This window comes from Rhincodon typus, chromosome 28 (genome assembly GCF_021869965.1).
Source record: "Rhincodon typus isolate 14 chromosome 28, sRhiTyp1.1, whole genome shotgun sequence".
Taxonomy (NCBI): Eukaryota; Metazoa; Chordata; class Chondrichthyes; order Orectolobiformes; family Rhincodontidae; genus Rhincodon; species Rhincodon typus.
Window position 1 is genome coordinate 36,422,404 of NC_063359.1, and position 27,065 is coordinate 36,449,468.

General features: G+C 42.7%; 1 protein-coding gene across 6 annotated transcripts in view; it reads left to right on the forward strand.

Moving 5' to 3' along the window:
* The window catches only part of gpsm1b (G protein signaling modulator 1b), a 229,250-nt gene that overhangs the window by 32,682 nt on the left and 169,503 nt on the right, over positions 1-27,065 (forward strand). Inside the window, exon 1 of one of the 6 annotated variants that reach the window (XM_048613491.1) lies at positions 10,152-10,173. The exons of the other annotated variants lie outside the window; for them this stretch is intronic. The gene's annotated coding sequence lies outside the window, so the exon portion shown is untranslated. Of the gene's footprint in view, positions 1-10,151; positions 10,174-27,065 lie in introns of those variants that run through there. 6 annotated transcript variants of the gene reach the window in all.

The window sequence follows — 27,065 nt, forward strand, 5'->3', positions numbered from 1 at the left end:
ATGCTACCTGAAGGTTGCAGGAACAGCAACTCATATTCCGCTTGGGAGCCCTGCAGCCCAATGGTATCAATGTGGACTTCACAAGTTTCAAAATCTCCCCTCCCCCTACCGCATCCCAAAACCAGCCCAGCTCGTCCCCGCCTCCCTAACCTGTCCTTCCTCCCACCTATCCCCTCCTCCCACTTCAAGCCCCACCCCCATCTCCTACCTACTAACCTCATCCCGCCCCCTTGACCTGTCCGTCTTCCCTGGACTGACCTATCTCCTCCCTACCTCCCCACCTACACTCACCTTTACTGGCTCCATCCCCGCCTCTTTGACCGGTCTGTCTCCTCTCCACCTATCTTCTCCTCTATCCATCTTCTATGCACCTCCCCCTCTCTCCCTAGTTATTTCAGAACCCCCTTCCCCTCCCCATTTCTGAAGAAGGGTCTAGGCCCGAAACGTCAACCTTCCTGCTCCTATGATGCTGCTTGGCCTGCTGTGTTCATCCAGCTCTACACCTTGTTATCTCAGATTCTCTAGCATCTGCAGTTCCTACTATCTCTGATACAATTCTGAGTTATGGTGTCTGGTTAATCACCTTGCTCAGTTTGTTCATGTCTTTTTATTTAAGATTGAGGCAACCAGGGTAGTGTCAAACAGATCCAGTCAGATTGAGGAAGGCAAGGACACAAACATGGCAGTTGGGATCACCTCAGTGGGTTCCTGCCCATTGTGCTGGAGGGCAGTTGAGGAATGCAGAGCATTTCGCACGTTGCTGAAAGGATAGTCCTCCTTGTGGAAGAGGCAAGAACTGAAGTTTTAAAAACAAGGAGTCTCCCACTTAAGACCGGGATGATATTTTTAATGATTGGGAGCTTTTGGAATTCTCTTCCCAAAAGAATAGTGGAGCCAGAATCATCAAATCTTTTTTTAAGGTGGAGGTAAATGTATCCTTAACTAACAAGGAATTCAAGTATTACTTAGGATAAGCAAGAATGCAAAGTTGCAATAAGGTTAGGGTTAGGGTTAATCCATTCAGCTGTGATCTTATTGAAGGGCGGAACAGACTTGAAAGGAAGCGTAGCCTACTTCTGCTCCAAGTTTGTTTCATCTGCACTTATCAACAGGGAAGATATGATAGAAAACCTACAATATCAGATTTAAGTTCTTGCTGGAAGGATGGTGACAAGAGCCTAATCTTGGTACTTGGAAGAGTCGATGTGCGTATAAGAGATGTCAAAGGCCTGCCTATCACCAAACATTGATGATGGGAAGGCAAGGTTCAGAATAAGGATTTCATAAAGCAAGGTCAGGTTGCACGTCGGAAGTAAAATTAACGAAATTCTGAGGACAGAAGTGACTAGGAAGCAGTGCTAATGCCAACAGAAAAATTTTACAAGGGAGAGGCCCATGTAAAATTGAACTACAATACGTTCAATAAGAAGACAGCCAAAACTGGGATCACATGAGTTTCCACAGCAGGATCTTTTATCTGGAGGAAGTGAAGGGGAATGTGTTCATTGCACAGTTCAGAGCAGTGGTTAGTTAGCTCTGTTTGCTTAATGGCTGGTTTGTGGCACGAATGATGCCAACAGTGTAGGTTCAATTTTGCTGATGGCTAAGGTTACTATGAAGGACTCTGCTCAGCCTGTCCCTTTGCTTGAAGTGTGGTGACCTTCAGGTTAAACCACCATTAATTGTCTCTCTTTCCTCCCCTTCTCTCTCTCTGAGAGAGCACCCCTTCAGTCTGGTAGGACTATAGCAATTTTAGAGCGATCCTGGTCATGGATGCAAGTGTTTTAAAACAAAACACAAAATATAGAACGTAGAACAGTACAGCACACTACAGACCCTTCAGCCCACGATGTTGTGGCAACCAATTATCCTACTAAAATCAATCTACCCTACATTTTACTATCCTCCATGTGCCTATTCAAGAGTCGTTTAAATGTCTCTAAAGTATTTGACTCCACTACCACTGCCGGCAGCGCATTCCACACGCCCACCACTCTGTGTAAAGAACCTACCTCTGACATCTCCCCTATACCTTCCTCCAATCACCTTTAAAATTATGCCCCCTCATAATACTCATTTCTGCCCTGGGAAAAAGTCTCTGACTATCCACTTTATCTATGCCTGTCATCATCTTGTAAACCTCTATCAAGTTACCTCTCATCCTCCTTCGCTCCAATGAAGAGAGCCCTAGCTCCCTCAACCTTTCCTCATCAGACCTGCCCTTCAGTCCAGGCAATATCCTGGTAAATCTCCTCTGCACCCTCTCTCTAAAGCTTCAATATCTTTCCTGTAATGAGGTGACCAGAACTGAACGCAATAAAACCAGATTTGAATTTATAGAAAGCTTTTCACGGGCAGAAGATGCTGCAAATTTCTCTACAGCCAGTGAGAAGTGTTTTTTGAAATAAAGTCACCGTTGCAATGTCAGGAACATTGGCAACCAATTCGCACCCAGTAAGCTCCCACAGAGAGCGATGTGATAAAGACCACATAATCATCTTATAGTCATGCTGAATGAAGGATAAATGTTCAGTAGCGCACAGAGAAATTGTCAGTCCTTAATCAAAGGTGATGGCTTGGAGCAGAAAATGTGTTCCCCACTAATAATGTGCCAGTTTAGTTGAGCTAATTTCCTGTCTGTTAATAGCAATCCTCACCAAGCTTGACACAAGGATTATGTTAGATCAGGCTCATGTTCATCCACGTAAAAAATATTACTGTTCGTGACCTCATCATAAAGCTGCTGCACAGTTATTACGATTTGTTGGAAGTTCAGTTTTTTTTTATACAGTCATACAGCACGGAGACAGACTCTTCGGTCCAACTTGTCCTTGCTAACCAATCTCCCCAAACTAAACTAGTCCCATTTGCCTGCATTTGGCCCATATCCTTCTAAACCTTTCCTATTCACGTACCTGTCCAAATATCTTTTAAGTGTTGTAATTGTACTTGCATCTGCGACTTCATCTCGCAATTCATTCCACACCTGAACCACTCTCTTTGTGAAAAAGTTGCCCCCTCAGGTAAATCTTTTAAATCTTTCTTTTCTCGCCTTAAAAGCTATGTCATCTAGTTTTGAACTCCCCAGCCCTAGGGGTTAGACCTTTGTTATTTGTCATATCTATGCCTGTCATGATTTTCTAAACCTCTATAAGGTCACCTCCTCAACCTCCTATGTCCTAGCCTCTCCTTCTAAATCAAACCCTCCAGTCCCGGTAACTTCCTTGTAAATCTTTTCTGCATCCTCCCCAATTTAATAATGTCCTTCCCATAACAGGGTGACCAGAAGTATACGCAGTACTCCAAAAGTGGCCTCACCATTGTCCTGCACAACTGTGACATGATGTCCCTTCTCCAATATTCAATGGTCTGAGCAATGAAGGCAAGCATGCTAAACGCCTTCTTAACCTCCCTGTCTACCTGTGATGCAACTTTCAAAGAACTGTGTATCTGAACCCCTACGTCTCTCTGTTTGACAACGCTACCCATGGTCCCCTACCATTAACTGTACAGGTCCTGCCCTTTTTTCCCCAAAATACAATACCTCACATTTATCCAAATTAAACTCCATCTGCCACTCCTCAGCCAACTGATCAAGATCCCTTTGTAATCTTAGATAACCTTCTTCACTCTCCACTATACCACCAATTTTGGTGTCATCAGCGAACTTACTAACCATGTTTCCTAAATTCTCATCCAAATAGTTGATATAAATTCAAAAAATGGTGGACCCAGCACTGATCCCAGCGGAACACTGCTAGTCTGAGGCCTCCAGTCTGAAATACAACCCTCCACCATCACCTCTGTCTCCCACTGTCAAGCCAATTTTGTATCCAATTGGCAAGCTGTCCCCGAATCCCATGTGGTCTAACTTTACCAACTAGCCTATCATGCAGAACCTTGTCAAAGGCTTTAGTAAAGGCCACGTGGATGACATCTACGGCTCTGCCCTCATCTATCTGTTTGATTGTGTCCTCAAAAAACTCTTTCAAGTTTATGAGACAGTATTTTCAATGCACACATTCATGCTGACTATCCCTAATCAGTCATTGTTTCTCCAAATTATGTAAATCCTATCTGTCAGAATCCCCTCCAATGACTTATTCAGCACTGAGTCAATAAATGTGGACCTGGAAAAGCACAGCAGCTCAGACAACATCCGAGGTGCAGGGAAATTAGGATTTTGGTCTGAAACATTGACTTCCCTGCTCCTTAAATACTGTCTGACCTGCTGTGCTTTTCCAGCTCCACGTTTATTGACTCCAGCTTCCAGCATCTGCAGTCATTATTGTCTGCAAGTCCCCTTAGTCACCACTGATGTCAGACTCAAAGGTCTACGGTTCCCAGACTTCCCTTTACAGCCTTTCTTAAATAGAGGCTCAACATTAGCCACCCACTAGTCCTCCGGCACCTCACCCATGGCTGCAGATGATAGAAATATCTCTGCCTGGTGCCCCGCAATTACTTCCCCTAGCTTCCCACAATGTCTGACATTTATCCACCTTTGATTTTTATGACCTCCAACACATTCTCTTCTGTACTGTGGACTGTTATCAAGACATCAGTATTTATTTCCCCGAGTTCCCTTGCCTCCATGAGTTTCGCCACAGTAAATGCTGACGTGAAATATTCATTTGGTATCTCTCCCATCTCCTGTGGTCCCACACATAGATGACGTCGTTTATCTTTATATTTTGTGTTTTTATGAGTAGGACTGTGGTGCTGCAGTTAGTTGCAAGCTCAGTATGAGGGTGTTTCTGTTTCTCATTTGAAAGTGTACTCCAGTTTCACGTATCAAACCACCACGTTCTTTAGGGTCTGAGTACATGTCGGCATTCTGCTTTATCCAATTCACCAGGACACCACCAGGAAAACATGTTGCTGTTCTTCAGATGGTGCTATTGGATTGTCTGAGGTGGCAGTATTTGGTTTTGGCATTTCTCCAGCAATCAGTGCTGGGGAAACTCGACAGCTCTGGCAGCATCTGCAAAATTGCAATCAGAGTCGGTATTACAAGCCTGGTCTGACTCTGGTCCGAAGGAGAGTCATATTGGATTTGAAGCATTAACTCGGATTCACTCTCCACAGATACTGCCATATTGCAATTTCCCAGCACTTTGTTGCCTAGTATAGGGGATTTTAGATATGAAGCAAGGTTGGATAGACTGGGTTTGTTTTCACTGGAATGCAGAAGGTTGAGGGACAACCTGACAGAAGGTTAAAAGATTGTGAATGGCATGGATAGAGTGCAAAGTATGAGGCTTTTTCCCAGGGTGGAGGGGTCAATTACTAGGGGACACTGGTTCAAGGTACAAGGTGGGGATTGGGGGGCATGTTTAAAAGAGATGTGTGAGGTACGTTTTTCATGTAAAGGGTGTTGAGTGCCTGGAATGTGCTGCCAGAGGAGGTGGTGAAAGCAGGCTCAAGAACAGCATTCAGGAAACATCTGGATGAATACATGCATAGGAAGGGAATGGAGGGATATGGATCCTGTAAGTGAAGACAGTTTTAGTATGAAAGGGCAAAGTGTGTCGCTGCAAGCTTGGAGGGCTGAAGGGCCTGTTCCTGTGCTGTGTGTTCTTTGTTCTTTGTTGTGTTTTTATTTCAGATTTCCAGCATCTGCAGTACTTTATTTTTCTTTGAGTGATGCGACACTTTGTTATACTGTACCAAAAGTGGGCACGACACTACCTGAGAGTTATTGCTGATTTAAGGGTTAAAAATGCAGGTTTAATATATGGCCTGCAATGTACTGCTTGATGGGAAAGTGAACTGTGTCACTGGGTTTGGAAGTTGAGACAGGATTTGTTCTGTATCACTGGGTAAAGACGTCAAGGGGCTATTTTGTGCATCATAATCTCTGTGGATAACATTCTCTTCGTTCATTGAAGTGGTAATCCTTAAAGCACTTATGAGTAGTGGATTCTGCTTTTTACCATGACCCACACCCATTTTCTGGATTTGATCAACTGTACTGGTCAGATATGTGCTGGAATCTCCGTTTTGCTCTTGTTGCCACCTCCTCATCTGGTGCAGTCAGTGTTGTTGAACACTGAGTCAGTGTGTTTTTTAGTTGAAATGGTTGATGAGTCAGCTGTGCTGCCTCCGACTGTTAATATCTGTGCCTTTTAACATCCATTGCTCTTAATACTGGTGGGGGTTTTATTTTCTCACCAGTCAACTGCGGAACAAAGCACTGATGCTCTGATCAACCACTTGCAGTAATTATCTTCGTCTTTGGCCAAATTCAACCCTCCCACTGTGTTATGAATTGGAATGAGGAACAGAGCACTTTCTTTGTGCAGCAAAGTCTTTTGGGTAAAGAAATAAATTTGCATAGCACCTCTTCATGACCTCAGGACTCTAAAGCTAATGGAGCACTTGTAGAAGTGTGATCACTGTGATAGTGTCAGAAACCGAGTGATAAATTTGTTGCCAGTAAATTCTCAAACATCTGGAAACATGACTGTGTAATCCAGTTGATTGAGGAATAAATATTGGCCAGGATTCTGAAGAGAATAGAGGTAACACAGTGTGGAGCTGGAGAAACCCAGCAGGTCAGGCAGCATCAGAGGAGTAGGAAAATTGACGTTTCAGTTCGAGACCCTTCTTCAAGAGAATAGTTCTTTTGGATTTTTTTAATGTTCAATTAAGAAGACAGGTTTGGGGCCGGAGCGTTTTGTTTTGGTTCAATTTCTCATCAGAAAGATGACTGGACTATTTTCGTCAGTATGAACTCATTCTCCAACTGTTCAAAAGGCTGTGGAAATATAGAGTGAAATTGGCAACACCCTATTTATTTTTATCAGTATTAAATTGAAATGTCCAAGTGGTTGTAAATAGTAAACGTTGCTTTTGGCTACTGTTTGTGGTTGAAATCAGTCGTTATGAGTAATAGACTGAGGTCAAACTGGAATGTTGTATCCTTTGCCCCCTGAAAGAGTTCGATAGTTGACCTGCAATGAACTTAGCTTCAACTTCAGCTGGTTGCCCATTCCCTGTCTGACTATTTGATTTGAAGGTCATGGCTTTTCCTCATTGTGCATTGTCATCATAAAACAGTCACATCCTGAGAAACATGTAATTAGTTTGTCCAGAAAGGTTCAGCCTGCAATTAATTTCGGGTCGAGCTAAGAATTCGAAAGACTCTAGACAAAAATAGCTGAACCTCGTGTCCTCTCACACTCTCTTTTAAAGCCACAGATCATTTAACCATTGAGCAATTCAACATGTACGAAGTAGAAAATTATTTTCACAAAACTGATTGACCTAAGGCTGCATAAACATTGCTCTTAATTTCTGCTGCTACTCAGACTACTGATTTGTAGAGTTATGAGAGTGCAGCAAAAGGCTGTTTGTCTCATTTGGAATTTATTCTGGCTGCCTGCAGAACAATTCAATTATCTCGTACCCCCCCCCTTCTCTAGCTGTACAGCCGTGTATGATGATTTTTCTCAAGTGCTAATTCAATTTCCTTTTTTGATCACTGCTCACTATCTTTTCTTCTACGCGCTTTCTCCTCCACCCCAAAACCCCCCACCCCCCAAACACATGTGGATGCACACACAAACCCCATTGAGGTCACTGCCACTCCGTTTTTAAAAAAAATCCTTCTTTTCATTCCCGTTCAACTCCCTGCAACTCTGTCACAAACCCTCCAGTCCCAGACCTTTTGAGAAATAAATTTTTAAAATTACAACATTTAGAAGGCATCTGGATGGGTATATGAATAGGAAGGGTTTAGAGGGATATGGGCCAAATGCTGGCAAATGGTACTAGATTAATTTAGGATATCTGGTTGGCATGGATGAGTTGGACCGAAGGGTCTGTTTCTGTGCTGTACAGCTTGATGACTCTAAATGAATTTGTCCAACTGTTTACAACTCCTTTTCAATATAACTGATTTCCAATCTTGTATTCTGACTCAGGTCACCATGCATCCCCTCTGCACTCGTTCCTTCCTGTCTTTCTGTACGTCACAACATCATTAACCGGTTCAAATATATCTGAAGAAGGGTCCCGACTCAAAACGTCAACTTTTCCTCTCCTCTGATGCTGCCTGGCCTGCTGTGTTCCTCCAGCTCCACACTGTGTTACCTCTGACTCCAGCATTGGCAGTTCTTACTATCTCAAATATATCTTGATGTTTGGAGGAATGTTTCAGAACTCTTACTTGTATTTCTGTCTGTTCTGCTGTCCTGCATATCTCTTACATAGATGGTTTCATTAAAATCTACCTCTTAACCATGTTTCCTATTATCTCTCCATTTCTCTTGGTGCTTCCACCTCCCTCTCCTTTTCTGCTTGCATCTCCAATGAACCTTTTCAAAGAACTCCTGCTGTCAAAGAATTTGTCATGTGTAAGTCATTTTCAACATGAAAGTTTTAATTCACCACTGCCTCCAGTTGAAACTTGCAGTGTTCTGGCTTGTTTTGCTTCTATACAGAGATTGTGGAATCATAGAATCCCTAGAGTGTGGAAGGAGGTCATTTGGCCCATTGAGTGCACACTGACCCTCTGTAGCGCATCCCACCCAGACCCGTCTCCCTACCCTATCCCTGTAACCCTGCATTTCCCATGGCTAATCCGCTAACCTGCACATCGCTCTACACTATGGACAATTTAGTCTGGCCAATCCACCTAACCCCCACATCTTTGGATGGTGGGAGGAAACCAGAGCCCCTAGGGGAAACCCATGCAGACACGGGGAGAATGCGCAAACTCCACACAGACAGACCGTCAACCAAAGCCGGAATTGAACCTGGGCCCCTGTTGCAGTGAGGCAGCAGTGCTAACTGCTCTACCGCCCCGAATACACCTTCCTTCAGGGCAAGCTGGCGTTTTGCTTTTCAGAAGTTACAAAGTGCACACCCGTGTCCCATCCCTAGAATTGTAAAAGTATTTGCCAGAGTGGATTCTCCATATAGAGCGCAGTCATCAACCCTGTTACATTTTTGGACTTAATCCCTTTTTATGACCTACATTTTGCTTAACCTGCCCCTTTCATGTGAAAAGTTTCATTTTTAAACATAACTACATGTGTTGAGTCAGAAGCTTGAGGGTTGACTCCAGACTTGACTCCAGACTTGAGTGCAAGATTTGAGGTAACGTTCTTGTGTATTCCTGAGACAGTGCTGCACACTTGGAGGTAATGTGTTTTGGTGAGACAGAGCCTTACCTGCTCCCCCAAGGGTGGTCATGAAAGAACCCATGGCAAATTTGAAGAGCAGCAGAGTTGCCTTTGGTGCTCCGACCCTGACTTGGTACGTGATTGTAGGGACCGTCCAGTGACAAAGTACTGGACAAGAGATCCAGAGGCCAGGGCCAGTGCTGTGGGAACATGGCTTCAAATCCTATCATCTGGTGGAATTTGAATGCAGTTAGTCCAGTCTCAGTAAAAGTCTTAGATCATCGATTATTCGGAAAACGCTTGTGGTTAACTCATGTCCTTTTGGGAAGGAACTCTGTTATCCTTGCCTGACCAGGCCCACATATGACTCCAGATTTGCAGGACTTTGGTTGACCCTTAACTACCCTCTGAAATGGCGCAGCTAACTTTGTGATTTAAAGAGCAATTAGAGATGGGCAACAATAGCTGGCATTGCCAGTGATACCCATGTCCATGAAAGATTTAGAAGAAAAGAAATCACGGTAAACCAATTGATGAGCCGTGATCAGCTTGCTGTTTTTGGGAGGTTTCTGTGTTCCACCTCTGACTGCATTTTAAGTAAGCTCCTTTTGGGTGCTGACGTCATAAGTGCATTAAAAAATGCAATTATTTTTCTAACATTGTTTTTGTGTGTGTAAGCCATGCCAAACGATTCTTGTGCTGCCTTTGCTGGGTGCTGTGCTCTGCTCTGCTCTATCGGAAATATTTTAAGCATAAGTGATAAATTATAACTTCCATCACGTGACCTAATTTGAAAGCATAAATTTGCCAATCAAATCCCAGTAGCAGTTTGTGTGGAGCTACAGCAATAGGCAAAGCAGTTATTTAAAGCAGCGTGATACTGCAGGAGACAGTGCTGTGACTTCGAAATGTAGCAAGGAACTGAGACAGTCTGTGACAAACCTGGTGAGTGCATTATGGCCTCGCTAACCCCTCACCCTGCGTCATTGTGGAAACAATATCTTGGAACATCTGACAACGTGGTTCGTTGTTTTCAAAGAAGGTATGTCAAGATTGAAAATTGTCTCTTTGTCCCTTTGAGAAATCAAGCTTTTTTTTTTGTGTAAGCGTTTTACATTGTCCAGTCACCCAACTGTTGCCTTGAGGTCAGAAGGTTCATGTCGCAAAATGTGAGTGCAAGTTCTGTGCTGGTGTTTCATTCAGGGAGTTGGTAGCATACTGGTAATGACACTAGAAGAATAATCCAGTGGCCCAGGCCAGTGCCAATGCCCACATCCCATCAAAAACAATAAAGTAGGTTCAATCTTCTATAGATAGACTTGGGTCCCTTTGCAACAATGGGAGATGAACCCTCCCTACATCCACAGCTGGTTCACCAGGCTTGCAGTTAGTTTGCACCCCCAGGTGACTAAAGGGATCAAAGAGGGTGCGATGAAATCAAGAACAGGCGATTGAGTTGGATTATCAGCTGTGATCATATTGAATGGTGGTGCAGGCTCAAAGGGCCGAATGGCCTACTCCTGCTCCTAATTTGCATGTCATCTTGGGGGCAGGCAATCAATCTTGGCCATGTCAGTGATGTCTGTCTCCAGAGCTTTGAGTTTTCCTGGTGTTTGAAGTGCTGTCAGTTTTCAATCAACATTGCAAAAATAGTTTGACTTGGCAGTTATATCATTTTCATGTTTGGGATGGTTTTTGTTTCCAAATAGCTCTATGTATAACCTACAAAATGAGACAAGGTACAAACGATTCTGTCTGTGAGGCTGCATCTGGAATATTTTGTGTCTTTATGTGAAAGGAAGGGTTTACTTGCATCGGAGCTGGTACAGTGAAGGTTGACTAGATTTGTCCCCGAGATGAGGGTGTTGTTTTATGATAAGAGACTGAGTAAATTTGGGCCTTGATCCTCTGGTATTCAGAAGAATGACAGGAGTAGGGTGATGGCCTGGTGGTATTATGGCCAGACTATTAATCTGCAAACCCAGGTAATATTCTGGGGATTACCTAGCTGGGGAGTAGTCACCAAAGGCTACTCTTTCATTAAACCGATGATTGATGGTTTAAGCTGAGGGTCACCAAATCTCTGGTGAGGGAAGTGGTTGAGGAGGAGAGTCCTTCATGGTAACCTCAACCAGTGCAGGAATTGAACCCACATACGTTGGCATTACTGTGCATTGCAAACAGATGTCCAGCCAACCGAGGTAACCACCTCCTGGCTGGGGAACACAACACGAAGACCGTTTCAGCACAAGGGTCAATCATTTTGAACTGAGCTGAGAAATTGCTTCAGTCAAATGATTGTGAATTCTTGGAATTCTGTAGCCCAGAGGACTTTGGATGTTCTGTGCTCCAGAGTTGATTATATTTAACGTTGTGATTTCTCTTGGAAATCTAGGAACTATGGCAAAGTTGTAGCTCAAGATCAGCCATGGTTGTATTGAATGGTTGAGTAGACATGATTGACTGACTGGTCTAATCGTATATCTCTAATTCATGTGAGGTTTGATGAGCTGCTGTGTATGCAGTTTGTTGCCTTGTCAGAAACAGAATAGGAATTTTAATTTGTTTTCCTCCTCCCTTCTCCATGTCCTCCTTATGTTAATCGTCAGTCTACTTCTATACATGTGCAGATGGTCTGTGTTGCGATTAACTGGACTGATGAAGCCAGTCGAAGCAAGAAGACACAGTACTTGGACTAACCACATTGAGCCACCCACCGTCTTCACGCTAATTATATTAGCTTTTTTAAAAAAAAAACACATTAATTTCTGTTTTAAATTGGAATTTAAAAGAACAGGCAGTGATGATGTCATGGAAATGTATGTAATTCTCAGCCTGCATGACAAGTTGGATGTTGAAAGGTGGTTTTCTTTGACTGGAGAGTCTGGGACAATGGTTCTGGTCTTGGACAGGGAACTGGACGTCTGGGGCTGAGTTGAATAGACCATTCTTCATGTAAAGTTGTGAATACTCAAAATTCTCTAACTCAGAGTAGTGGGTACATAGTCAATAATTTGACCAACAAAACAAAAATTACTGGAGAAACTCAGGTGTAGCAGCATTTATAGAAAGAGAAAGCAGAGTTAACATTTCGGGTCCAGTGACCCTCCTTTTAGAACTGACGGTGGCTAGGAAAAGGTATAGAGAGAAAGGTGAAGCGATGTTGCAGTTTGCCACCTTTTCGCTCCGCCCCTCTCTGTGACAGAACTTCCATTCTACTCCTCACTCCTTCCCTTGCCCCCCCACTGCCCCCAACACACTCTCTGTTTCTGCAGCAATTTCTGTTTCTCTTTCAGATTTCTGGCATCTGTAGTTCTTAATAATTTGAGCAGTGTGGGGATAAATTAGAAAAATTGAGTTGAGATAGCAGATCAGTCATAATCCTACAGATTAGCACAACTGGTTCGATGGCGTTATAACCTATTTCTTAAACAAAATCAAAGTGCTGGAGAAGCTCTTAAAATGATCGCACATAAATGCAGATGCTGGAAATCTGGGCAAAAACACAATGCTGGAGAAATGCAGGTCCAGCAGCATCTGTAGAGAGAAAAACAGTTAACATTTTGAGTCTGTGACCCTTCATCAGTCCTTTGCCTGCACACTCTGTTTTTGCTGGAGAAACTCAGAGGGTTTGGCGCAATCAGTGGATAGCGAAACAAGGATTTCAATTAAATGTGACTTCTTCAGAACCAGCCTATTTCTTATGTTTCTAATAATTCAAAATCCAAATAAGCATTCATTTTTGGTTCAGATTACAAACTAACCAAAGAACATTTAGCTCAATGCAATTTTTGTTCCCAGGTGTTGTCAGAATTTGGTTTGACCATTGTTAATCATCTTGAGGGCGCAGTGTATCAACCACAAAATCTGTGGTTGGAGTCATATGAGTAAGGGTGAAATGTAGGAATAATTCCATTTTGTACAGTGCCCTTTAAAACCTCAAACTAATTTACAGACAATGATGTACTTGTCATACAGCCAAGTCAGTGCAGTACAGTCAGTGTTAAGTGTACAAAATGGTCTTCTGTGGATAAAATAGCCAGCTGGGTTTAGTCAGGAGCAATTCAACCTCATAAAAGTTTGTGGAATTAAGTCCAAATCTAGAGACTCGAGTCCAATAATGAAAAATTGCTGCAAAGGTACTACCTTTTTGTGACAAGATCTTCTACTGAGGTCAAATACTTCCCCCTCCTGGTGCATTTAGAAGCTCCCAAAGCATTGTTTTGAAGAATAAGAGGGGTGGGTCATTGTCTCTTGGTGACCAGGCCAATATTTATTCCTCCTTCAACTTTACTAAAAACAGGGGATCTGATCCATATCACGCAGCTGATTTGTGGAGCTTTCTGTGTGCAAACTGCTGATTTCCCTCTTTGGGGAACTTTGGAATGTCCTGCAGTTGCGGAAGGTGCTGTAGCAATGCAGTTTCTTTGGCAAATGAAGAGAAAACTGAGAGATGATCATTTTGATCTTTTGAGGTTGATTTAAGTTTGATGTAGGAAAGACCTTCTTGCTTGTTGTAGAATGGGGAAACCAAGTACAAGGTGGCCTTGAATAAATCCAAAAAGGAGGAAACTCTTCATCCATCAGTTGGTTAGAATGTGGAATGTAAGGGGAGTTGAGCATTAAAAGGGGGAAAACCAAATAACTACACGAGAGAGAGGAATGTTTCAATATTTTTAGTGAAGAAGATTTGAAATGTTTTTCCAGAAACATGCAAGTGGCATAAGCCTCAACCTGTAGGGCTGATTTGTTTCTCTCGTCTCTGTGCTTTTTTTCAGGATGTTGTCATTTTACGCTTAATGAGGAAAACTTTTCTGTGGTGTGACTTTCACCCCTATATGTACTACATGGTTTGCCCAGAAATAGGTGAGAGTCAGTGTCTTCATCTGACCTTAGAGTGGATTTATGCTGCCTGCTCTAAACCGTGCATAGAATTTTATCATAGAATCCCTACAGTGTGGAAACAGGCCCTTTGGCCCAACAAGTCCACACCAACCCTCGGGGCATCCTACCCAGACCCAGACCCATCCCCCTAATCTGCACATCGCTGAACTCTACGGGCAATTTAGCATGGCCAATCCACCTAACCTCCACATCCTTGGACTGCGGCAGGAAACCGGAGCATCTGGAGGGAACCCGCGCAGACACTGGGAGAATGTGCAAACTCCACACAGACAGTCACCAGAGGGTGGAATCGAACCCGGGTCCCTGGCGCTGTGAGGCAGCAGTGCTAACCACTGAGCCACGGTGCAGCTTTATTGCACGCGGTTTCTCACCTTCCCTCTTTTTTGTTGCATTTGTTTTGGCAGTTGACAACTTGGAATTTGGCACTTTGCTGTTTTCTTAACTGTCTCCTTTGAGGCGCTCTAGCTCAGGGTACTATTTCTCACTGCTAACAAGGAAAGCATCATTGAGATAAGTAAGAACACCACCAAGGAGCAAATGATAGCAGCTGGCAATATTTTTTTGTAATTGAAATGTATTACAATTTTGAATGAGAGGCTTTTCAGCCTCTGAAACCCTGTGCCACCCAGTATGATCATGGCTGATGTGAGTTAACTTCATTTCTAAGCCACATCAGCTACCCCTGAGCTCATGAGAGAGTGACATTCTGATGTGTGCTGTGAACCTGGGATTAGTGCATTTCAGGAAACTGTTCATAGGTTTGGAACTTTTGACTGTTTAAAGCTAATGATCGATATTTATAGTTTGGGCAAATGGTAGAATGAGCGGGTAGGGGCAAACATGGAGAGTGCAGTTACAGTGCAACCAGGGACATGGACAGGCAGGCAGGAGTTAGTCACACACCGGGTAGAAGAATCTGGAATATTCTTCTTTGTGTCTCTGCCTCTCTGTCTCTCACTGTCTGTCGCTCTCTCTCTCTCTGTCTTGCTGTCTGTCTGTGCCGCTGTCTCTCTCTCTCTCTCTCTCTCCCTCGCTCTCTGTCTGTACCTCTCTCTCTCGCTTTCTCTCTGTGCCCCTGTCTCTTGCAGCTGGAGGAGGTCAGTTGACAATTGAAAAATTGAGACTGGTAGCAAATTTTCGTACAAAAACCTCAGTTTTATGGAACAAAGACTGTTGGATAGACTTGACTTGCAGATTAGCCACGGTTTGATTGCATAGCAAATTGACTCGAAGACCCAAGTAGCTTCCTCCTGCTCCAATGAACATTGGAATTAAGGATAGTTTCACTTCAAGCTTTCTGTTCAAGTGTGCACATATCTAAATCTAATAGTACAAAGGAGGCACATTTGTCTCTTTGTCGATGATTTTGGAATTCCTGTCTTGGGTGCAGCATGAACTTAGAAGAATGAGTAGGGCTCTGAGGTTGAGTAAAATTGTGTGGTCTGCCCTTGATTCTCAGTTAACTTAATCCTTTCCTTTTTTGTTGGCTTGCAAAACACTTCTAATTGGATTTATTTTTAAACTGGTAAACAAATGTTTTGATGGTCAAATCATCTCTGTTTCCACAGAGATCTGGAGTTTGCTTCAATGTTGCTGGTCAACAGTGTTCAGCACATAGATGGCATATCCAAATAAACAAACTCAAACTCCTTAACTCGAGAATAATAGGGCAAAACTGTCAAGCAACAGAGTTTTGGAAAGGAAACTGTGGATCTAACTCAGCTTCTGAAAGAAGTAGCATTTCTTTATCCTGTCCAATTGCTGTTGGCACTTGGCCAGTTTCTTTGGTTGTCAAAAGGTTTTAATCTGTGGTATTCTCCTCAAATACCTCAATGGGAGGTGCTTGCATTGGGCTGGCCTTGTTCCACTTTCTCCTTTATCCTCCCTTTTTAAAATACAAGAAAGAAGGCAATTCTCTAGTTTCCTTCCGGCCGCTTGGGGTTAGGATGTGTATGAACCTCCCATGTTGGATTTTCAGTGATGTGCTGGTGAATTCTAGGAACCAAAGGTTGATCTTTCAAGTATAGGCCTTGACAGTTGGCTTACATTGGTCAACAGAGCAATCATGTGCTCCTATTTTGTATCGTAATCATTACAGAGAAGCAGAATTGACTAGCTCTTGCCAAAATGTTGCGCTTCATTCCTTTCTGCCTCCTTTTTCCTGCTGTTGTTACTCTGTTTTGTCTCTGTCTCACCTCCTTATTCAACCTGTGTGTTACCCCGTTCCTTACTTTTGCTGCTTCTTTGTTTTCTTCTCCTCTTCTTGCTGTCCTTACAGTCTCTCACTCTCAAACTCTCTCGTGCACTCTCACACTCACCCGCCCATTCTGTTTTCACTTTGTCAGCTATAGCCATGTTGGTGGCACACTCTCCTTAAGTTAGAAAGTTGTGGGTTCAAGTCCCACTCCAGGACTTGAGCACAAAAATCAAGGATGCAGTACTAAGTGAGTGTTGTGCTGTCAAAGGTTCCAACTTTTAGTTAGGAAGTTAAGCCAAGTCCCATCCGCCCTCATTAATGTAAATGTGAAAGAACCCAATGCCACTACTTTTAAGAAGAATGTAGGCTTCCTTCCTTAAATCCTGGTCAATACTTATCCTTCAAACAACACTTGAGAAACAGATGGTCTTGTCTCTGCTACCACATTACTGTTTTTTTTGATATTCATAAATTGGACGTGGGCATCGCTGGCTAGACCAGGGTTAATTGCCCATTCCTGGTTGACCTTGACGTTAATTAAGGTGATTAGTTGTGGCAAACTGCTGTGAGCAAATTAGCTGTCATATTCCCTACAGTACAACAGTGACTATGTATAACAGTGCTTCATTGGCTGTAAAGTACCTTGAGGTGTTGGATGTTAAGACCTTAAGGAGCAGAAGTAGGCCATTTCGCCCATACAGTCTCAATGAGATTGTGTCAGATCCGAGCATCCTCAACTCCACTTTCTTGCCTTTTCCCCATTAGACTTGATTCCCTTCTTGATCAACAATCTGTGGCACGTCAGCCTTGAACATGCTTAAAGACCTTGAACAAACTTGACAGCCCCTGCCGAAAAATAATTTTGCATCCTCTCTACTTTGAGACAAGAAATTCTTCCACCTCTATATCAAATGGAAAACCCCTTTATTCTGAGATGATGCCTTCTAATATAGACTCTGCAACAAGGGGAAACGACCCTCCTCGTCCACCTTGCCAAGCTGCTAGGGTGATTGTGATGGTGCTCCTCATCAAGGTGGTCACGAAAGGCACTGCATAAATGTATTTCATAGTGTTTACACTCCTTTCTCAATCCCACTTATTAGTATTCTTGCTGTCCTGCCAGTGTCACACTCTCGGGCATATTCTGCATGTACTTTATATGGCACCATTCATGATCTCGATCAATTCCAAAGCACTGCACAGCAAATCAAGTATTTTTGGAATGCAGCTGTTGTTATATTGTAGGAAGTGAAGTTCCCAGTTTGCATGAAGCGAACTCTGACAAACAAAGTGTGATACTGGTCAGAGCTGCTTTTCTAATGTTGATTGAGGAATGAATATTGACCTGGACCCTGAGGGAACCTCTGCTCCTCTTCCAAAATACTGCCTGCAGAAGCTTTTACATCTGAGGCTGTACAGGATGTTGGTTAGGCCACTTTTGGAACACTGTGTTCAATTCTGGTCTCCCTGCTAAAGGAAAAATGTTGTTAAACTACCAAGGGTTCAGATAAGATTCACAAGCATGTTGCCAGAGTTGGAGGGTTTGAGCTATAGGGAAAGAGCTATAGGCTCGGGCTATATTCCCTGGAGTGTCAAAGACTGAGGGGTGACCTTAGAGAGGCTTATAAAATCATGAGGGGCATGGATAGGGTCAATAGTCAAGGTCTTTTTTGCCAGGGTAGGGGAGTCCAAAACTAGAGGGCGTAGGTTTAAGATGGGGTGGGGGGAGGGAAAGATTTAAAAGGGACCTAAGGGGCAACTTTTCCACGCAGAGGGTAGTTCATGTATGGAATGAGCTGCCAAGAAAGTGGAGGAGGCTGATACAATTGCAGCATTTAAAAAGTGTCTGGATTGGTTATATGAATTGGAAAGGTTTGGAGGGATATGGGCCAAATGCTGGCAAATAGGACTATGTTAATTTTGGATAAGTGGTCGGCATGGATGAGTTGGACCAAAGTGTCTGTTTCTGTGCTGTATATCTCTATGACTTTGAGAGCAGGTGGGATCTGGGAATAGCGTCTTATCTCACAGATGGCGGTCCTCTTTTTTTTTTGTCTGGATTGTGACTGTAAGTGCTGAGAGAACATGGGGATAACTCTCTGAGCAGGCGAAAAGTAGGTCCGTGAAACCAGCTAAAGAAGACATTCCTAGATAACAGAAATGCCCCTTCCTTAGCCACCTCCTATGGGAAGTTGGCTGGCCTCCACTCCACAAGTATTAAAGACATGTTGCACTTTATTTCGCTGTACGAAAATACCCTGAAGTGAGCACAAGTAGAGTTGTCTTCAATTTCATTGATAAAACCTAGATCTTTATTCCTGGAAAAGTCTTGAGCAGATAATTTGGAAACAAGTCTTGTGGCCAGACACAGCCTGAGCAAAGGGAGTTAATTATTGTATCTGTTGTTGCAGATGCTGTATTTATGCCATGTCAGCATAATCTTTTTGGATATTAAGTTGTTTAATTTCTGGCCAAAATGTACACCAGGGAGGAGCTAGATGGAAAAATGGAGCATTAAGTATTTGTGATAATAATCCTTACTGCATTTGGGTTTTGTTGCATCAAATGAACAACTTGTCTTTATATTGTCACCATTAACAGAGTGGTAGACCAATCCACCGGCAGATTCACAACAGTAATTACTAAGAAAAAAGTTGATTCCAAACCACAGAAGATATCACGTAATCAAAAAGCTTGATCAGAGAGCTAGGTTTCAGAGAGTGTCTTTAAGGAAGGGGGGGAGAGAGAGAGAGACGGAGAGAGGAAATCTGGACCTTGGGATTTAGGCACTTGAAGGTACATGAATGTCAAAATGGAGTGACGTAAGTTGGGGTTTGCAAAGAGAGACAAAAGTCTTTGAAGGTCATAGGTTGCAGCAGGTTGTGGAGGCAGAAAAGAGCAAAGCTGAAAATCCAAAACTGATCAGTGGACCAGTGTTAACTCTGTTTTCTCCTGCGACAGATGCTGCCAGACCTGCTGAGGTTTTTCCGCAATTTTTGTGTTTTTGTGTGTTTCAGATTTCCAGCATGTGCATTTCCTTGTTTTGTTATAGTTAAGTTGCACTTTTTTATCTCCAAGTAATTTGAACAATGATTTTTGCATTGGTTTTGGAATGCTGAGTTGAGAACTGTCAGGTTGGAGACCCAGCGTAATCGAAAGGCTGGCGTTGGTTAACACTTTTTGAGGCTCTGCCCGCATAGATGGCAGTCTTGACGGGCTAATTATGTCCTCTCATGCGATATATGCAGTACCTTTTGATTTGCGCACAGCAGTCAGTGCACTGGAGGCAGGAGCATTTGCTAAGATGCCATGAAAGGCACGTCTTTACACAGTTGAGGGTTGGAGTTCAACCACTTGATTTGACTGTCATTAATAGCGATTGATGTGTAACTACTCCTCATTTTGTTCAATGTGAGCTGACTGCTGTTTCTGGCACTTAATGCTGAAATTCTTCATTAGTTATTCAACTAATTCTACTCAACTACTCTACGAGGAGGAACTTGAAGGACTGTCATAAGTGTAAACAACATACCTTTAGCTGAATAGCCATCATCAATGCTGTATCATGCTCCAAAGATAGCTTTTTTTCATGGAATTACCTCTTGTGATGAACGATAATTGATATTTGCTGGGAGTAAAATGATTGAGAAAGAGAACAGAAGAAAATTTTTAGTTTTAAAAACTCTTCTCAAGTTTGTACATACAACCAATGCAGTCTTCATATAAAGTATTGCACTGTGGATTCAAGCTTTTACTATTTTCTCCAAAAAGCAGAAAAGTCAATGGCCTTTATTAGAAATAACAATAGAAAAATTAAAACAGAGTGAAAAGCATAAAAAATATAATTAAGCTAGTTTGGCAGTGAAACTTGGTGCTGCAAGGAGTATTTGAAGCAAATAGGTAAGATATGGGGCAGCTAATGGATATTTTTGTCAGTGGGGCAGCACGGTGGCTCAGTGGTTAGCACTGCTGCTTCACAGCATCGGGTCCTGGGCTCGATTCTAGTCTCGAGTGACTGTGTGGAATTTGCACATTCTCTGTGTGTCTGCGTATGTGTCCTCCGGGCTCCAGTTCCCTCCCATAGTCCAAAGATGTGCAAGTTTGGGTAGATTGTCCATGGGAAATTGCCCACAGTGTCCAAGGATGTGCAGGTTAGATGGATTAGCTATGGTAACTGCAGGGTTACAGGGATAGGTTAGGAGGGTGGGTCTGGGCAGGATGCTGTTCGGAGGGTCAGTGTGGACTCGGGCCGAATGGCCTGCTTCCATACTGTTGGGGATTCTATGATTTCTGTGATACATTTAAGGGGAAGCTAGATGCTTGCCACAGGGTGAAAAGAATTGAAGAATCGGCTCATGGACCTTGATTGAAGAAACATCAGCATGAACTGAATAGCATGTTTCTGTGCTAGAAATACTTGTATTAAAGATTGATATGAGAAGAAGGTTAGAATTGAATTATTTGTTTGGAGATGGTTGTGGCTTTTAACTTAACTGCTTTCCATCTTGATTCCCGGTGAAGATGAAAACTTTGAAAGAGTAACCAGAAGCACACAGCTGATCCCAAGTCAGAGCAACAACTGTGATCTCTCTCTCTCTCTCTCTCTCTTTCTCTTCCTTCCTATTTTCTTTTAGCTACTCATCCAAATGAGTCTCACTGAAATAATGCCAGATTGTGGTGAGGGCAGTTGCTAAGCTGCACCTCATTGTTGCTATGTCAATGACATTTATTTAGCATGTTATTTGAATCACCTTCTTGAACATTTTTCAGGGCTGTGATTTCAAGCCCTAGTTTCCTAACATCTTGTTCCCTTTAAATGCATATATACATCTGAGGAAGAAAGGAGTAGATGATTATTGCAGGTTTAGATGAAGAAAGATGGTATTAATACTCTACTAAACACAGCATGGACTGGTAGGGCCAAATGGCCTGTTTCTGTGCAGGTAGCCTACACTTTGTGTTGCAACCCCTGGTATTTATGTTAAATGGTTAATTTACTTCTGATTTTTTCTTGAATATTAGGATGAATTATTCTGCTGATTGAGCAAAACTATGTTCTATTAAGACTGCAAAACATGTGAAAATGACTGACAAGGAATGACTTGCTGCATCAGAGCGGTCCATTATTCAAGATGCCTACGCTTCCTATTTCCGCCCACACCATGTCATCTGTGGGAGCCAAAAGTTGTGGGGGGAGGGGTTCAGTGGGAATAGCATCAATAGGAGATGTAGTTACCTAAAATTGCTGTCTGATCCCTTCATATCAGAAGCCAAAAGAACCCCTGCTCTATCAACAAACCAATTCATGATGCCATTCAGAGAGATTGGTATGTTGCCTGCAAGGGACTTAGCAAGACCAATGTCTGAGAGGCGGAATTCAGTGAATGGGTTTGAGTAGGATTGATAGATTTGATACTTCCATTTCAAGATCCCACATAAGTTGAATTTCACATCAATCATCCATTCCCCACCATCAATTGCCAAACCCTGCCTCCCCCAACCACACCCATCTTGAACCAACCACCAGTCTCTTGTGTATTTCATGGAATCTATGCAGCATGCAACAGCAATTCCAGGAAGACGGTTTGTGGTAACTTTGGCTTGCGTGTGAGCCCTTTGAGTCTGCTCCGCCATTCAATAAGATCACAGTTGATCTAATTGCAACCTTCAGTCCCTATTCCTGTCTATCCCAATAACCTTTCAACCCCTTACTTAACAAGAATCTATCGAGCTCTGGCTTAACAATGTGCAAAGATTCTGTCTCCTGTACCTTTTCTTGAATAGTCTTCCTAAGACTTGGCAGCTGACAACATTTCTTCAGTATAATTTTTCTTGACCTAATCTTGTTGCAAGTTGCTGCATACAGATGCTGAGCTGGTAATCCGAGGGTTAAAGGACACAAAGCTGATGCTGGCACTTTCCTGAATTATAGAGGATTTCTTTGGTAGCATTAGTTGGACAATGACAGCTGTGAGTCGTCTTCTGTTACGTTGGGCGAGTCCATTCTCTCTTGTTTGAGCTTCTTGGTCAGCAGTGGTGTTTCTACATGGATAAACTGTTCCAGGAGACTGCCTGTTTGCCACAGAGGTGCGATGGAGCGGGCAACAACAATTTAATGTCAGTTTTGTGAAGATTAAATTGGCTTTGTGCTCCGTTGTCACCTTGTGGTCACGGCGAGTTCAACTTCTGAGTTGAGAGACAGCAGCATGTGTGTCTCTTGAATTTGCACGACCTGGATATTGATCCTATGCTCTTCATGGGGCGTTTCTTCTGCTACAATGCCAGCATTACAGTTCAAAACTCAGCCTTTGGGGTTCAACATGGCAGAGATGGCTGTTTCCAGACTTGTCCATCCTGGAGCAAGGCCTCGCGCTGTCCTGCTGCCAGTCGACCTGGAGTTGTGGTTCTACGTCCAAAAGATTAAAAACATGCAAAAGAAAAGGTAAAACTGTGCGTTTGTTTTTTTTCCCCCAAATTTAAAAGAATACACATTCAAGTTAATATCTATTGGTATATATTTATGGATAGTTATCACTTCAACCTGAACTTTGCAGCAACGAATAGCTATGGAATGAATAAGGTTTTCAATGGTTTAAATCATTAGTTGTGATTTTTCACAAGCTGATGCCAAATGCCACCAGTAATATTAGGAATTGAGTTAACTTCCCTCTTTATTTCCTTCCTTCTTCACCCCACCCCACCCCCATCTCCCCCAGTTGCGTACGTATGTGCTGCTGAGAAATCTAGATCGGGTCTAGTGTTTGTCACGTGCATAACATTAAGTTTGCAAAGAGCTGTAAGTGCAATTGGATGCTATGTTCATGTTGAGAAGTTTGTAATTGCCGGGGGCAAGGCAGCATGAGGGAGTTCAATGGATTTCGATCCTCTTTTTATTTGCTTACACAACATATCTTTTGAAGAAGCGAACTCGTGATAATTTATCCGGAAAGCACGAAAACAACCCGATCTTTCGGCTGTGGCATCACATAGGGTGTTAGCGATGATTGTTTCTTCAATTTCCCACTCAGTTAATCCAAGCTGACATTCCCAAGTATGGTCCTAAGGGAGTGCTGTGCTGTCAGATGGGCTCTCTTTCAGATGAAACAATGAACTGAGGGACCATCCATGTTGCTGAGAAGACCTGATCTCAAACCAATTGGTCACTCACGTTACCATGTACATGAACTTAATGAGTGCAAATTGACTGCATTTCCACAGTGTGTCCATTTCAAACAAATGCTTAATTTGCTGTAAACTCTTTGGGCCATCCTGAAGCTACTTGAAAGTGCAAGGTGTTCCTTTTCATGAAAGTGTAAAAATCTGAAATTATGTTTGAAGTAAGTACCGAAGGAACACTTAACGTATACCTGTCTAAAATTCCCAAGCCTATGGTTACAGCCAAGGTATGATAAATTTAAATGGGATAACATATCTTGTCATAGATGATTGCTATGGTTGCACTTCAAGCCTGAAGTGAGTTAGTGTGGATTAGGATTTCCAGCTTTCTGGTCTAACCAGAAGAATTTTGTGAGCACCATTTAGAAATGGCGCCAGTCACTGCTGTTCACTGCATTTTTGGCAGGGACCCACCATTGCCATCATGTTGCGTTTGGGTTCCATCAAGTTCAAAGTGAAGGAGTATGGAATAGGATATCTACCATTCTGTTCTAACTGCAAGCATTTTGTTGAGTGAAGAGCTTGAAAATTATTGCAATGCAGCAAGTATTTACAGGTTACATGAATATGAGCTACATTTGTTGCAGAGACTTTGAGGAGCACAACAGCACTAGGTCTGTCTTCTGTGAGCTTCTTCCTCACCTGGACCAAGTCCTCATGACGTTATTATGGGTTGTCTTTAGTTCCATCTTAAAGAAGTTGCAGGCAACTCCAACCAGAAAGTTATAAATGAATTTGCCCAGATATCCCACAATACCAAAGTGGTCAAATCAATATAGGCAGAAGCCAGTACCAAAGCAAAATGCTCCCAACCTTATGAGGAACAAAATTACAATAATCTTTAATACCAAATTTATCTTAAATACTATTTGGCCCCTTAAGCTTACAATACTTTCTGAGTCTTCATTAGATTTACACAGTTGCTCTCTCTCTGGCTCTGTCTGAGTCTGCCAAGCTGCTTTCTTCCTCTCTCTCTGGATGGTTAACTGGCCTCTGCCCCTTGCCATGCTGGTCTCCTCAGATGATTCCAAGAGCAGTTCCAGCAGAGAAAGTTGTAGGTGAACCCTGCTTTTATACCTTTTATGTGGTTTTCTGGAACTTCCTATAGTTCTGGCCAATCAGGGAGATACACTTAATAGTTTGAATCAAGAGTCAACCATTTAGATGGCATGCTGCTGTTAGTTTCTTCTGTAGCAGGACCTGGTGCCTTTCTGTCTGGGCTCTCTGTTTCGTGGAAAAATTGTTGGGTATGTCAGTCCAGAATAACTGTTGCTTTTTACATTATGCCAATATCATTAGCACTTGGCTGCTGTGTTTGCAGTGTGTCTGGGGTGTGGATTTTGATTTCAGAGTTTTACTTGGCCAATGTATCCAGCATCCCTTGCTGTTTGGTCAAGTTCGCAATCTATCTGTGTGTTTTAACAGCCAGGAGACTGCTCAGTTATCTAACTGCACGCAAACAAACATTAACCCTTTCAGACCCACGTACAGCAGTGGTAACCTGCAGCCCAAATAGTCCCACTTTAGGGACTTTGACATTTCTGTTGTAAATCATCACATGGCACTAATTGCAGGACCTGATTGTAAAGATGTACTAATAAGCTGAAACATAGATACAAGATAACATGTTGTGTTGCAGTAAATAAACAGGTATAAAAGAGTGGGCAATTTCAGGTCAATATTCCTTAACCCACTGACTATTGTAGGAAAAGAAAAACAAGTTTTTTTTTTGCATTTACAGGAGATGGGCATCGCTGGTGCAGCATTTATCACCCAATCTTAACTGGTGGTTAATTGCCACCTTAAACTGCTGTAGTCCATCGGGTGAACGCCCAAAGTGCTGTTAATGATCGAGTGCAAAGCTTTGACCCAGTGATAGTGAGGTAACAGGAATATTGTTTCAAATCAGGATGGTGTGTGTCTTTGAGGGGAACTTGCAGGTGGTGTTTCTTCCATGTATCTGGAGCAGTTCAGCTTCTGTTCAGTGGTAATCCCCAGGATGTTGACAGTTTAAGAATCTGCAATGGCAATGCCATTGAACAGCCAAGGTTTAGATTAGCTCGTTGGATCATGTCATTGCCTGGCACTTGTTTGGCATGAATGTTACTGGTCACTTTTCAGTTCAAGCCTGAATATTGTTCCAGCCAGGTTGTATTTGGATGTGGACTACTTCAGTCTCTAAGGAGTTGCAAATGGTGCTGAATGTTGTTCAATCATTAGTAAATATCCTGACTTTAGACCTTAATGATGGATGGAAGGTCATTGATGAAGTTGCTAAGGGTGTTTGGGCCTAGAGCATTAACCTGAGAAAGTTATGCAGAGATGTCATTTTGGGTATGACTAACCTCCAACACTCATAGCCATCTTCTTTTGTGCACGGGTGTGATTCTAACTAGCAGCGAGTTTTGCCCCTGCTTCCCATTGACTCTGAGCTCCTAGATGCCATACTTGGTCAAATTCTGCCTTGTTAAGGATAGTCACTTTCCTTTCTCCTCTGGAGCTCAGTTCCTTTTTGCACATTTGTACAAGTCAACATATGGGCTTAAATTAGGCTGTTGCCATGGATAGGGATGGAGCCTGGAAATAGGCAATGAAGTTTGGTATAGAGATCAAAAGCAATGCTTTCAGTCTTTCCAATATTGTACTGGAAAAGTGCTTGTTGTCCAGTAATGACTTACATGCAAGTACAGAGATGGGGAGAGTGTGGAGCAGGAGAAAGACAGAACAAAAGAAGAGATCTGTGACATACATACAAGATGTACGAACTGACAAGTGCTGGTCATGGTGTATGGCCAAAGGCAATCTGACGGCTTGAACAAGCACATACAAAGGAGTTGAACTCCAGAGGAGAAATGAGAGTTTCTGCCCTTAATGTTAAGGTGGGATTTGACCAAGTACGGCGTCAAGGAGTCCAGGGCAAGTGGGGAAACAAAAGATAGGTTTGGAGGAGATATATTGAAAACAAAGTCACTTAACATGAGCACGTCTCTCAAAAACAGTGGTTATGATCAGCCCTTAATGAGCTCTGTACAGAAGGTTGCAAAACATTTTTTCAAATGATGTGATGCTGTTGTGTGAGCTTACATTGGAATATCAGGAGGTCAAGGGCAAAGAGGAGCGGAAGTGGATTGGAGAACTAAAATTCCAGATGATTGAATGTTCAGGGGCACATTGAAGGCAAGTGCCCAGCCAAATGATCAGTCAATCTGTTAGTCCAATAAGGAGAAGAATGTAATTTGAGCAGCAAACACCATGTTCCAAAGCCGCCTACCTGGTTGTATTTATAGCCTTTTATGTTTGAGCCATAGTAGCTACTTGCCAATAACTGGCTTCTTCCAAGTACAACCTCAGGATTCATTTACACTTCCACTTGTTTTCTTGTTGAGTCTCTGCATGGAGCCAAGTTTTAAGGAAAATCTTGGTAACCCTGGAGCCTTTGCGGGTTGCTCTGGTGATGTGAGCTTCTCAGTGTGCTCCTTAACTTGGTGCAATTAAACATTTTTCTTTTGTCATTTCAACTTGTTTGCAGCCAACCTTTATTCGTTCACATATGACTTGTATTCTTAGTGCATTTCTGACAGGGTCCTGAGGCATTTCTGCAGTCAAACTTCCCAACCTCCTCATGTGACGTGTAAAACAAGCTCTCTTAAATGTTG